The sequence below is a fragment of the Protobothrops mucrosquamatus genome, unplaced genomic scaffold (genome assembly GCF_001527695.2).
Source record: "Protobothrops mucrosquamatus isolate PMUCROS unplaced genomic scaffold, P.Mucros_1.0 scaffold1358, whole genome shotgun sequence".
Lineage (NCBI taxonomy): Eukaryota > Metazoa > Chordata > Lepidosauria > Squamata > Viperidae > Protobothrops > Protobothrops mucrosquamatus.
In genome coordinates this window covers 197,244-210,098 of record NW_015387551.1, presented here as the reverse complement: position 1 = coordinate 210,098, position 12,855 = coordinate 197,244, and the positions used below count along the sequence as shown (strand labels likewise).

Below are 12,855 nucleotides of genomic sequence, written 5' to 3'. Positions count from 1 at the left end.
GAACAGATTGTGCACACTGTGTGACGTTAATTATCTACATTCTAAAGTTCTTACTAAGGATACTGAGAAAATCAGCCAGTTCACTTTCCAGACCAACTAGGAATTGTGATTAACCTATCTTGAATGAGGGAGGACACTTCTCTTTCACCAATGTATAGAGACAGTCCTAATAATGCACTGGTTCGGTGAGAATGTACCACAAGCTTTGGGTACAGAAGCTGGCATACAGTATACTGTCCTCTCCTCCTCATATCTCTGCTTTGTGGCCTCTATTATCCAGAACTACTGCATAGTAAGGCTGATAAAGTTGGATCTGAATTATAGGAGAGCTTGTTTCTCCACTGCAGCCTGTTCAAAAACTAGTGGGTTTGTATGGAAGCCTTTTTAGGTCATTCCACAAGCTAATGAAACAAAATGAAAAAATACAGAGACCCTTCCCCTCTGTTCCTGCATTTGTAAGTGCCAACATCTTCGTTAAAAACTCCATGATAGGGAGCAAGATTACTTTCCAATTTTATATTATGAGATCAGTGCTACTGAGAGAGAAAAATAGTCCTCTCACTTATATTAAGGGAAATGGTGCAAAATGGTAGAGATGCACTATTTTAGCTTTTAACCCCTCCCCCCTTCGTTCAGTACTATCACTAATTGTTTAATGGTTGCTTTGCATACTGCACATTACACACTAGGGCTTTGCACACTATCTCTGTGTGGAAACTCCCTTGAAGTGGTGTCAAATGAAGGCAGAAGCTGCCTCTGCACATTCTCAGAAAATGGCAGTGGATGGAAAACCAGAGCAGTAGAGAAGAGCATAAACCAGCTTCTGTCATCCAGTTCTGTAGTTTGGCTAACAGTGGTCTAGGTGTACATTTAATCTATGGTATGACAGAGCAGAGCCAGGGAAGAAAACCTCATTTTTGTATTATAACATTTTATTTTGTATAATACCTAGAGAATACATTGTATGGACATTTTATAATTATGAATAATAAATGCATAATCAATAATGTAAGAATGATGAAAGCTCCTGAAAAAGGAGAACGCTCTCCCTTACTACTTTTCTCCCATTGCAGGAATCTCCAAAACCCAAACATACTGTCAGGTTGAAGGAAGTTTGCAAATACATTTCTGCAAACACTGGTAGTAGCCAGCACAGTAACAATTAAACATAAGTGTGCACTCTACAAGTTGCTTTTATTCTTAAGTCAAGTAAAACTTTAGCGCCACAAAAGCAAAGACCCTTGTTACTGAGAAGCTTTTTGAACAATCTGTTATGGAAATATAAGTTACCATTCTTGCTAATGAATTAATTAAAGAAAATGAAAAGCAACAAAATTGTATCTGAGCTTCCATTAGGTTATGTACGGTGCACATACAGAATATGATATAAAACAAGAGCCTCTATACCACAATTGCTGTCATAATTTTATTTTCCAAAGCCAATTTACCTTTATCAAAGAAATATATTTAAACTTAAGGGAAATCTTTCCATGACTGAAGTACACATGATGCATTTCCAAACACATGGCTTTTAGTTTGAATGCAAAAATCATTCCCAAGATGTATATGAACTTATTAGTTGTAATTGTTCAAGGGGAACGGCAAAATTCCATGGGTTCACCTACACATATATAGGTTCCCATGAAGAAAACGCTTCACAACTTGTCAAAATGTACAACTAAGCCAAAACTGGCAAACAAGTGTGTTAACTCCTTTCTGGCATCCCACATTGATTTTTTTGTCATATCTTTTATATTCCAAGCCACAAGTCAAAGACAACTTGTTCTGTTTATCAATAGGGTCATTTGGAGAGCTTTTTCATCTGAAGATCAAGAGAAAATGCCTTAAATAAATTTATGTTTACCACAGCTTGGTGTTTTGTTTTCTCTAGGTGCAATGCAAAATAAGCCACTGAACCGCTCTCTAGCACAACCTTGTGGTGAGAACATTACCTGTATACACAACACGAGGTCCTACTTCAGCTTGCTTGACATTAGCTACATTGTGATGCCCTGTTAACTGTGAATCAACAGGCTGACTATAGTTTACTGGGTGTATCTATTTAGGGAGGCTGCTAAATGTTGATATATACATTATATAACATGATAAATTATAGAAGGAGCTGTGGAGTATTACTTGAAGTCTTATCCATATAGGAACTTTGCAAATAGAGTAGAACTTAAAAAAATAAAGCACATTTTAGCCAAAGACTGGAAGCAGGAAATTCTAGGCTGATTTGTTCTATTACCATTGAATAGTAACTTGTGGTGCAATCATAAGAAAGTTTATTCAGGATTACGTTCCACTGAAGTAAGTATATTTAGGATTTCAGCACAACCTTATCATGTTGGTTCAGAAATAAGTTTCTTATAAAGTATACTGGGTCCTCCAAACATATAAATGGGGTATACTGGACTGTACCTTTAGGCAAGAAACACACACCGGCTTGTTAATATGAGGTCTGGTAAGCTGGCTATCTACAGACTCAAAAACTGGGGAATGTTGTGGAAATTATGTGCAAGATATGAGTGATCTGCAGCCACTTTCTGATTATGACTCAATCTAGGTACATCGGCATGTAAATGACTAGACTTTGACTGGGCAAAGAGTGCTAAGAGATCTGAAAATACTGTTTCAGCTCTATATCATAGATGTGTAGATTGGGGATATGGATTTTATTATCTTTCTATGAGCAGATGATAAACGTCTGGAGTCTGGAGTCTGAATATTTAAGATTATATTGCTAATGTTACAATGTTTTTATTAACAAGCATAAAAACACTTACATGAAAAGGAGTATCTCCAGAAAGGATTTTCTCTTCCTGTTTCAGAAAAAGAAAAAAAATAAAATAAAACAAAACAGAACAGAACAGAACAGAAAAGGATAAAGCAAAGCAAAGCAAAGCAAAGAAAAATAATGATGCAAATGGGGGGAAACAAATGAAGACCATTTGGGCATAAGTTAAGTAGCATTTTAATAAACAGCTAGAGCTAAAGACTGTAAAACCATATTTTTTCTCTAATGTCCTACATTAATGTAATATGCCAGCATGAAATTCTGGAAAACCGTCTCAAAATTAGGTTGATTTCAAGATGAAATCTTTATTTCCAATACTGTTCTACCTAACATGATAGAAGACTTTTTTTCCCCTTGCTTTCTGTGACCTTTGTTTTTTACAAGCTTTTTTCTAGAACTGAAAGATCAAGATTAGTGGAAGCTACCTTATTCTAAACCAATTCATCCATTTCATCTAGAAATATCTATTTGATAGAGTCTCTTTAGTGTTAAGAGTTTTCTCATAGCACCAACTGCCTGGTGCTATGAGTTTGCACACAGTTTGGCTTTTATCTCCTGCTCAAGGTACAGGTAGTCCTTGACTTACAAACATTCATTTAGTGACTGTTTGAAGTTACATTGGCACTGAAAAATAAATAAATAAATAAATAAATAAATAAATAAATAAATAATAATAATAATAATAATTTGGAAGGGACCTTGGAGGTCTTCTAGTCCAACCCCCTGCTCAGGCAGGAAACCCTACACCATTTCGGACAAATGGCTGTCCAGTCTCTTCTTAAAAACTTCCAGTGTTGGAGCATTCACCGCTTCTGGAGGCAGGTTGTTCCATTGGTTAATTGTTCTAACTGTCAGGAAGTTTCTCCTTAGTTCTAGGTTGCTTCTCTCTTTGATTAGTTTCCTTCCATCCCTTGTTTCTTGTCCTGCCTTCAGACTTATGATCATTTTTCACATTTACAACTGTTGCAGCATCCCCATGGTCACATTAAAAATCAAACACTTGGCAACTGATTCATATTTATAACAGGTACAGTGTCCCCGTGTCACATGATCCTCTTCTGCGTCCTTCTGACAAGCAAAGTCAATGGGGAAAACAGATTCACTTAACAATCCTGTTACTAACTTAACAACTGCAGTGATTCACTTAACAACTGTGGCAAGAAAGGTCGTAAAAATGAGGAAAAATTCACTTAACATCTGCCTCACTTAACAACAGAAATTTTGGGCTCAATTGTAGTCGTAAGTCGAGGATTACTTAAAAGTTAAATGCTGTATTACTTAAAAGTTATTACTTAAAAGTTAAATGCTGTATTACTTAAAAGTTAAATGCTGACATTTTTATAGCTTCTTTCTAGTTTACTAAGATCTGTGAGTGAAACAGCAAAAGTTTCTTGTCAGGGGTCTGATTTGAATAAATTATCTTCACGTTTGGTCTGTGGAACAAATACCTCTTCAAATCCACCCCTCCTACATTACAAATTCTAGAGGATTAAGACAGAAAAATTAAAAGGTTACCAGAAAGAGAAGAGACTGGCATGAGAGATTGCTTTTCAGAGTCTACAGATATTTCTCAAGAATTCTGTAGGCTAATAAAAATACTTTTTTACTTTGCCCTCTTTCATTCCATAGTTTGGCTAACTACCTATGAGTCTACCTACTCCAGTATGGCTTCCAAAGCCCATGATCATTGAGAAATTATGAGAACAGCAGGCACAAAATCCTGTATTTCTGAACACTGCCTCTATCTATTCCTACCACTTTTAAACCATTTCCTGTGTCTCACAGTCACGGATCCACATTTTATGACTATTTTGCTGAATACCAGCACTTCTGGTTTTTTGGCAAAATCATACCGGTTTGCTCAATGATCGTGTTCATTTAATGATCATGGTTTTGCTTAACAATTGTAAAAGGTTGTAAAATTGGGTCAATCACATGACCAACCAGCTTTATAACTATCACAACTTACGACCATTGTGGGCAGGCTCCATTAGAGTCATAAATAAAGGACTACCTATACCTAGATAAACCACTGAATAATGTTACGGTACAAGGATACTGAAAGAATAACAAATTTGTTGCCCTTCATTCCCATTTTCCATAAATTAGGCCTTCAAGATGAGCCACGATTGTGATTCTCAGAATTTTTCAGTCAATATGCTACCTTAAATTTTATCTAAAGCCGATGTTCTGACTATATTTTAAGTGAGCATAGTACAGTACTGTTTTCAGATGTTTCTATTTCTCCAAATGCCATTTAATATTGAGCACATAGGATATCATACAAAAATAAAATAAATTAAGAAACAAAATAATGTAATTATTTAATTATAAATTAAAAATAATTGAAACCAAGAGTAGTTGAAACTGCAGTCCTCTTCTCATAACACTGTCAATTCAAGTTCCAATCAATGGATAACCAAAAAGATAAAATTCCTACCTTGTGTGCTTACAGGTTACTGAAGAGAATCATATATCTTGTCATCATTACAATAGTTTCACATATTCACCATGCTTATTGCTTACTCCTCGCACAAATATGTATGTTAAATAATAAAATTCAGCAGCAGTCCATAATAGCAACACTAAAATTGACCAAAACTTAAAACTATCATGAGGTGCTACACAAAGAACATGATTATTACCATTTTATGTAGTTCACTTTGCATTATGATCTAGCCTAGAATTATGTTTCTGGCTATTCATACCCTTCTCAATAAATCTGGCAGCTATAAAGCTAGTTACATATGATCATTGGATAATTAAAAGTTTATTAATGAGCTCAAATGTTAATTGGAATCATAACTTATTTATATATAGGTCTCTGAGCTAATTCATAATATTAAGCCTATGAATGATTGAGAGAACAAATAAATGAGGTAAGAGTAGTAAATGCATTGCCGATATTGTAACAGAGCTTTTACAAGATAACCCTGGATGTTTTGTAATTGTTAATTGAAGATACCAACACACACACACGTAAGCTAAAGAGAAGTATAAACTTCTTATGATATGAATAATCCCCGTCATGATCTAAAGATCCTTCCAATGCTACCTTTATTATAGGAATAGACTGGTTCATTACTACAGTGCTCACAATTCAAGAACTGTGAACAACTTGGCATAATTAACAGAAATAATTAGCTCTAAATTTGTATAGAGGTCAATAGACCCAACTCCTTCACTCCTATTTTCCAAAAGCTAAGCAGCACTTGGGAGATTTGTGAATGAAGCCTTTATATCTCTGATCACCTCCAAGGAATGAAGGCACTGTACTCCCTGTTTTTGGCTTTTGCATCCCTGAGTAATTGACATAAATGTTATGCCAATATTATGAAGAATGATGACTAAAGCTATAACTGAACTATCTGAGTAAACGATCCAGCCCTAAATTTTCTATTCCAGTTCTTTTTCCACTCCACTCCCCTTTCTTCATCCCTTTGAGTTTAGCCCCTTGCCTTTGATCTATGGTTTTATCCAAAGTTCATGCTCCTGCCGCCTCCTTCTTCTTCTCTTCTTCTCTCTAACTCTTCCCTCCTTCTTCTCTTGTTCTAACACAGTGTGAGATAGACAGTAAAAAGTACATGGTGACATCAGCAGGCATTGTCTCAGGTTTCTTTGTGTCATTCCTTAAGAGTACAGAGAATTCTGATTCAAGGGTTGGGATTGGTATAATAGTTGCTGATGTCACAAACACATTAATTTCCACCCCAAGCAATCTTGTTCTAAACAGTAACCATGGAGCATTGGCAAGGCTTAAGATTCCCAAGCCAAACTATTATCTTTCCCTCATTTTATTGATTGATTGATTAAATTTAGTTGCTGCCCATTTCACTTTGAAGTGACTCTGGGTAGCTTACAGCACAAAAACTTTAAAATAATCAACAATAAATATTCCTAACCCAATAAAATGACAATACCATCAAAGTAAGATCATGGACACAGGATGGGGAAGGGGGGAGCCGGATGGGGTGTGTGAGGTGGGATTAGTTCTTAATTAATCAATCAATCACCTCCAGTGTGATGCTCCCACATCTGATCCCCATCTGATAGAACCAGGTCTGAAGGCTTTTGCAGAAGATCAGAAAGGTGGAAGCTGATCTCATTTCAGGGAATAATATTCCAAAGGGCAGGAGCCACTGGCACAGAAGATTCTTCCCCTGAACCTCACCAAGCAGAAATTCTTTGACTGCCAGGATCCACAATATGCCCCTTCTGCCGGTGTGGATGGGGCAGGCAAGTCCTATCGGGATAAGACGGGTTACTCAAGTCACCTGGATCCATGCTATGAAAGGCTTTAAAATCTTAAGTTTTATGGTAAGCAACTCAGGGAAAGAATAGAGCACTTTTCTAAATTCAGGGGAGGACATGATCCCCAAATCCAATGCCTTCCCCATCTAATAGTTCTGAAAAGATTTTGCTGCTGCTTCCCAAATGAAATTAATACAGTAGGCAGAATCAAGCATATACTTAAGATGGGCATCCAAGTAATCACAATAGTGGAAATGATAATGGGCACGATGTCATAAAACAAACCTTGCCCTTTTTGTGCTAGCAATCTGGCATTGAACACATAGATGTAAAGTCAAATGGTTTATGTTTAGATACACATTTAATCACTGGTGGGGATGTTCATGCATTCTTACTGTGGTTTATTGTATTGATAGATTATGTGCTATATGTTGATGTCAGCTCTAAGTAGATAGATTAACTCCATGACAATTATCCCCATCCTGGGACAGTTACAGTAATGATGGGCATACCATTGGAAGACCTGAAGGACCAGGTTAGAAAGAGATCATCATAAAATCTATCCATGTAGTTGTTAAAAGTTGACGACAACTTGATAGCACATAATACTGGGTTGCTTTAAGTGCTTTTTAAGTAGAAAAACAAGATAAAAATATTATTACCTATTTATGGCACTTGCAGCACAGAAGTAGCTTTACACAGTTGTGTTCTCATTATTCCTTGAAGTAGCAATCAGTCACTTTGAATCCATTAATTAGTAGTTAAATTGGAAATAATTATTTAGTAATCTTTTTTTCCTTACTGCAAGCATTATGATGTGAGAATTTGTTCCCACAAAGTGTGGAGAAATAATTTCACCTGACAGTCAAGAAATGAATAATATTTAGTAGCCATGATGCTTGTATTAAATTTCACATCTGGACTACTTGTTTAAGGCTTTGAACTCTAATCCTAGTTTTTTTATTTCCCCTTATCTCCTAAAGCTGCTTTCCTCTCCTTTCTTCTGTCTTTCTCATTGCTGGTTTTTGGTTTGAGATGCAGGAAAAATATGTGAAATCTGAGTTTATTTTGCATAACTAACAAAATACCTAAATGTTTACTTCTTAAAAAAACAAAAAACAAAGTATGCAATCCTAGATATGTGCTACATGATTTTGCAATATCTGGCTCAATTAAGTCACCATAAAGTTATAAGTACCAAGTCAGCAAGATAGCCAGAGTATTTTATTGTATGAGTTTAAAAGCTAAATTAGAGGGTAGAGTATCATGCACAGCAGAATTTTAAACCATTTCCACAAAATAAACTTCTGTTTATTTATATTTTCCAGTTACCTTTTGAAAAAGCACTTTTGAGACAACTATGACCTGGATGACTGAGAATCTCCACAAAAAATAAACTTCCATGTTCATATTAACTTATCAGCGGTACTAAAGGATATGCAATTAAAAAGTAACCTTCTACTAAGATGCCCTATTTATATCCATTATGCATAAGCTTAATCTTTTTCTCCATAAGCATAATAATTACAGTAATCCTTATTGATGCAACATCTTTACATTTTCTTGAGACCAATGACAGCTTCCCAAGATTGTGTCTTCCAGCTGTGTTGTGATAAGAATTTTGCCTAAGATTTCTAGAAGCCTTCTTAAAACATTTGGAAGACATCAAACTGAGGTAGGCTGGTCAAAAATAAATTTTACAGATTTATTTGCATTAGTCTTATCTCAGTGAGAAAAAAAATATTTTAAAAATTATGTTGGAAATTACAAGCAGAATTTTCAGACAAAGGAATTAGGAAGGCTTGATGCTTCTATTATGACCATAAAGTTAGTGGATTAATATATACAGGTGTTTACAAACTTTCAAGCAGTTTTATGGAGCTCTAATACTGTGGACATATGGATTTTCAACAGCAAGTATACCATTCTATCTTAATTGGGTTGGCCACCTGTTTTCAAAAGGTAGTATGCCATACAGAGAGGACAGGAAAAAACCTCATGGATATCCTTTGAATATGGAATATTTTAATACTCAGACAAATAAGGGTAATGATGTGTTACAAAAGAAGAAAATCATTCTAATTTCTTCAAATTCACAAGCCAACCAACTTATGAGATTTTCAGACTAGAATGATCTAATAACCATGTGTGTATGAATGTGTTTAGTCAAGTTTAAAGTTGACACAGGATTGTTCTAAAACAGCCTTCTCTACTTAGTGAACTTTAGTTGCACTTAACTCCAACTTCAACTGTATCCAACAAATGCACATAAGAGTGAAATAGTAGAAGATAATTGTGGCATATTCATTGAGATATAGCCTACTTCCAGTGCCTAAGAATGATTCTGCCAATAGCCTAGCAGCAGACACACAATATAGAAAATGCTAGTCTGACATGGCTTTAGTTACATTCAATAGCTATTCCAACAAGCTCCTATTCAAAATTGCTACAAATTGCTACAAATTCTCATAGCCCAGCTGTGGCATAAGTACTAAGATTTACAATATTGCTGAACATGACACAAAGTCTATCTTAGTATTTTACCTAACATTGTGACACTTTTCACTGCCTCATAAAGAGGAAGACAATTCTCTCGTTTATAAAAGTATTTGCATACATTGTTCTCACAACTACCCAAAGGACAAACTTCAACACCTTATATAATGAAGAAGAATGGTGTGACTGGGAAAGGGATAAACATCTAATTCTGCTACACTGCTTCACGGATCCCACTGATAATCCTCCAAACTTCATTTTAATAAAAATGAAACTCCATTAAAAGTGAAAATATCAAATCCTCCAAACTTCATTTTAATAAAAATGAAACTCCATTAAAAGTGAAAATATCAAATCAGACATCTTGTCTGCATTGTGAACTTTAGGTTGGTAATGTTCAGAGGTGCTACTATTAAAATCGTATTATTTGGCCACTCCTACTTCATTCGCCTCATTCTTCTCCCCCTTAAAAAAAAGATTGTGGGGCTAAAAAATGAATATATTCTTTTCTAACATGGGGGGGGGGACACAGTTATGTTACCCTTTCAGTATATTAATTTTTTTCAGCCTGAATACCAAACTTATCCCTAATAGAACTATTAAATTCATGATCAGCTCATAGATTAATATTTCTTATCATTTGTTCACTTCCTAAATCTCCATTCCAGCAGTGCATAAATGTAATGTTCCTTATTCAAATTCCTAAAATATATGTATAAAATCCATAAAACATAGTACATCCATAAAACATAGTGATTTCTCAAGCTCATTCTGCCTTAAGTGTCATGCTAGAACATGCCATGATATATTTCAGGACCAACACATAAAATATTTTTTTCTGTCTTCTCTCTATTGTAGTAAAATACAACAGTATCTTTGCCTTATTCCTACTGCTGCCCCCTAGAGGATAGGATGTCAAATATTAGAGCTGATTTTGAAGGCTGATAAATAATATCACTTTTGAGTGATAAATTATGTTAGAAGAAGGTGGCAAAGGAAAATGAAAAAGGGAGACCTTGGGGACCAGAATAGATTATGACTGGAAGAGTCATGGAAAACTTGAAGTGGCAGCCAAGGTTGTTTTTTTAAGCAATACTTATAGAGTAGATACAAGAATAATCAAATACAGAAAGCAGACAAAATGTGTTTGCTGCTGCTAATATTGACTTTCTCTCAACCAATTTCGATCTTAGCACTCAACTTAAGCAAGTGGCAGCGTTATTATACTATATGACTATCTCATCTGAAATATGTAAAAATATTTTTTCTGCTGTAATATAACAAACTTCCAAGCACCGTCTATAGATAAATATTTCCAAAAGACTCTTTTGAGTTCTTCTATAGGGATAATTTACTCCCTCAAATACAAATACAGACATATACACACATACATTTATGTAAAACACCATTTTAAAATATTACAGAATGTTAGCAAGCTGCAACTCCGGATTACAAAAGCCATTGTCCACAAAAGTGTTTTTTTTTTCAACCACATACCTAGCTTTTTATCTCACAACTTATCTCACCTTTTTCTATTTTAAAATGCAAAAAACAGCACTCTTAAAAGTAATGATTTGGCCGTTCTACCGAGTTTTCTTCCCAAGTGTGTAGTGTTACTACAACAGTAATACATTTAAAAAAACAAAAAAAAAACCAACCAAACGTTTTCCAAGCATTAGTTCCGTTCCCCACTCCCCTTAATTCCAAAAACGTGTTTGATAGGTAACGATCGCTTTACTCTCCAGTTAAGGAAAAGGCAGAAAGAGAAAAATGATAATGTGCCCAACATGCCATCTGCCGATCCAAGAAGACATGCAAAAGCTGTTTCCTCTTTATGATCTTATACGGAAATTTAGACGAGTGTCCTTTCAAAAGTCAGTCCATTTCCCCTTTTGTTATCCGATCAAATACGAACGGGTATTTTATCCCTGAAGGCTGCTGGCTTCCGATTCCAGGAACAAGCGACGTAAATTCAGGATCACTTTATTTACCCTGAAGTCCGTCCGAGATTCAGTTCTTGCCAGCAAAGTTTCTAAGAATACCCAGGGCGCTTCTCTTCAGGTGCCTCTCCCCTCCAGAAAAAATGAATGAACGAATTCGCAAGAGAGCGATTAAAGATGCGCTGGCAGCCGCGGCGGAGCAAATGCTCGCGGTTCGAATATTTTCGAGTTGCCGTCGTCCGCCTGGGCTTTTTTTTTTTTTTTCCCCTTTCTTTCTCTCTCTCTCTCTTTTTTTTTTTTTTAAGGCGAGCCGCGTGCTTCGATAGAAATCGATCGCACGTCGCGCGGAGGAAGAAGCGCGAGGAGGGCGGCGGGGGAAGAGGCCAGCACTTGCTCCCAGATGCAAAGGGAGGAGAGAGGAAAGGGGGAAGAAGGGGAAGAAAGAAAGAAAAAAAAAAAACCACCCCACCGCACGAAATCAGACGGAAAGCGTTGCCACACAAGCGGTTAACGCCACTTCACCCTTCCTATACGTACACACACACACACATAAATATCTCTCTCTCTCTCTCTGTGTGTGTGTGTGTGTGTTATTTCAAAGTGCACGTAAGGTACCGGAGGTCGACCGCTGAGGACGAAGAGGGAGAACCGAGCCGAGCAAAGCCCTCGGCTTCCCCCGAAAGGTGCACATGCCCGCACATTTGATCAAACGCAGACAAAAGGCAACCGCCATGCTCTAGACTAGAGAAAGAAAGGGTGGGGGGGAAGGAATCGCTCGGAAACCAGGCGCGGGGAAAGCGCGGAGCGAAAGGCAGGCGCGAGGAAGCAAACGCGGGCAATGGAGGAAAAGGGTCGTTTTGGGAACCCGGCACAAAGAACGGCGGGGGGGGGGGGAGAGAGAAGGAAAAAGCACCATTCCCTGCCGGAGGCTTGTTTGGGGATTCCCCCCCCCCCCATTCCGGTGCTGGACAGGAGGAAATAACAAAGACATTGGGGGGGGGGGGGTGTTTATGTCTCATATGCCTGCTTTGTTCCTTGTTGCCAGGAAGGAGGGCGAGAAGGCGAGGACGGCGGTGGTCGGGCTCGCTTTCTCTCCCCAAAATGACCGAAAACCCCGCCTTGGTTACCTGTAGCAGCTGCTCTTTCCGATCCAGGTAGCTGTCCAGCGTCTTCGCTGTCTCTGCCTCCGTCCTATGTGCTTCGGCGCGAGCGGCGAGGCAGACTAACAGCAATGGGAAGGAAGAAACGGTAATTTATAAGCGCTTTCTTCCGGACCTCTCGTGTCTGCTCTCTAATGAGCGAGCGCTGAGCATCACCCATCCTGGTGAGTGGAAAAACACCAGCTCCGCTTCAGCTTTGGCGGGGGGGGGG

The 12,855-nt window shown here is 37.3% G+C and overlaps 1 protein-coding gene across 3 annotated transcripts in view; it reads right to left on the bottom strand.

Moving 5' to 3' along the window:
- SLC6A6 (solute carrier family 6 member 6) overlaps positions 1–12,824 on the bottom strand; it is a 50,636-nt gene extending 37,812 nt beyond the window's left edge. For 2 of the 3 annotated variants that reach the window (XM_015821583.1, XM_015821586.1), the window contains exons 1-2: positions 12,612–12,824; positions 2,787–2,822 (exon numbers count right to left, since the gene is read on the bottom strand). The gene's annotated coding sequence lies outside the window, so the exon portion shown is untranslated. The remainder of the gene's footprint in view (positions 1–2,786; positions 2,823–12,611) is intronic. The other variant, XM_015821587.1, reaches the window with a different exon arrangement.
- Between the last annotated feature and the right edge of the window lie 31 nt (positions 12,825–12,855).